The sequence below is a fragment of the Lupinus angustifolius genome, chromosome LG20 (genome assembly GCF_001865875.1).
Source record: "Lupinus angustifolius cultivar Tanjil chromosome LG20, LupAngTanjil_v1.0, whole genome shotgun sequence".
Classification (NCBI taxonomy): domain Eukaryota; kingdom Viridiplantae; phylum Streptophyta; class Magnoliopsida; order Fabales; family Fabaceae; genus Lupinus; species Lupinus angustifolius.
This window is the reverse complement of record NC_032028.1, coordinates 11,814,915-11,817,035: the sequence shown is the minus strand read 5'-3', so window position 1 is coordinate 11,817,035 and position 2,121 is coordinate 11,814,915.

The following is a 2,121-nucleotide window of genomic DNA, read 5'->3' as shown; positions in this document are numbered from 1 at the left end:
CTTGTGGGCCAGTCGATGTCCCCTTTTTGCTTTTGGTGGGGGCTGTGTTTCTTTTTGGATGATGGATATGTTAGAGGCGATGTAGTTTCCGCCTTTGTTGACCTAATTTGTATGAACCAACTATGACTTAACCGACTATATGCATTGTATTATTCAGGAAATTGTGAATCAGGTTAAGTTATCATTCGATAACGATAAGTTGATTTTCCTCATTCGAGTTACTTAAAGTGATGTCCCGGAAAAGGAAGATTTGAAAAGGAGGCAATTTTATATAATTCATTTCAAAAAAAAAATTTACCCATTTTCCGCAATGTTTTTTAGAAGTATTTTACGGGGCGTTACAAGGGTAGTTGTCCCCTGAATTTTTCCTACTTGAACATATTTGTTATTCAATAAAATGTGTTGCACTGTGCGTTATTTGTTGTGATTGATCATAAAAATATTTATTATTAAACTTCTAATTTACAATGTACATTTTTCAATCAATTACAACAAGTAATACATAAAGTAACATAATTCTTGGAAGAACACATGCAATACAATTACCTACACCCAAATGACGTCTTTATGAATATATTAATTCGACCTGACATATTTCTTTAATTTGAAGTTTAATAAATAAATATGGTCCAATTTGTGTGTCATTCTAAAAATTATACATAATAGATCTAATTCTTTATACTTAATGAAAGAGATTATGTATGTATTGATAATATATATCTCATGAATGCTTATAAGTCATTTGATATTGATAATATATGTATTTTTGTCCAACAATTATATGCTATGGATTTTAACGAGGAAGAGAAGATTAATTTGAGATGTCAATTTCAACATTTTATTATTGCTATCATTAGTCATTCAAGTTTGGAAAACTTTCAACAATATGTCATTGGTCATATCTTGTTTTATCAAATTATTTATCTTATCTTAATTATTATGGTTCAACTAACATAAATATCATTTTCAACAACAAAAACAAATAAACAAAATTAGGTAGGAAGATATCATATGAATTTATTGCACACAACAAAGGGACTAATATTGAAATGAAAATAACTGAAAATTTTAGGTATAATTTAATAATATATGTTTCTTTATATTTTTCGTTACTGATTTAATTTTAATTAAAATTTGCAATTAAATTTTGTTTCCCCTCTTAAAATTTTGATTAAGATTCGCCACTAGTCACAATCTTCTACAACTTTTGAGAAAAAGGAACAAAACAATAGGTAATAGACAACAACCAAATACTGACATAATACTTTTATTTTCATCAATGAACCTTAATTATTCATTAAATATAATTTTCTTCCACCCATAATGGAAAAATAATTAGAATTTAAAGTTTAATTGGTACAACAACACAAAAGAGTTCCAGGCTTAGCAGTTATATCTTGGCAAAGTCCTTTTCGATATCCAGCACTCTTGCAGAATGTATCGCAATCAGGATGGTCCTTTCCGCATTGTCCATTACAAAACAAGCCATTCACTGCATGCATTCATATTTCAAATTCTCAACAAAACATAATAATATAATAATGATAAAGAAAATAATATCTCTATATTGTCTATATAGATTTAAGTAAATTATACTCATACTCCTGAATTTTAATAAATTAAAAAATAAATAAAATCTCATTTTTTGCCTTATACAAACCACCATAATTTATATGTATAATTACAAACAATGTATACTTATACTGGAGAGATAAGTATAATCTTTTAAACAAAAATGAATAATAAGTGTAACTAAGTTAAATAAAACATGATATATTGCAAAGACAAATTCAAATAGTATAACAATCAATGTCTGTTCATTATTTTTTTAATCATAACAACATAGTATAAGAATAATTTGAACAACATTTTCTCATATTGATTTATTTTATAACCAATCAAAAATAATGAATAGACATTGACTCTTATATTATTTGGATTTGTCTCTACAATATTTAACTTAATTACATTCATTGCATGTTTTTTGATTAAAAAGATCACACTTATATCTTCTACAGTGATAATTAATATAATATATGTATATAAATAAAAGGTGGTTTGTGTAGATAAAAAAATTTAACTTGTGTGATATCACTAAAACTTATAGATTATTGGTATAAT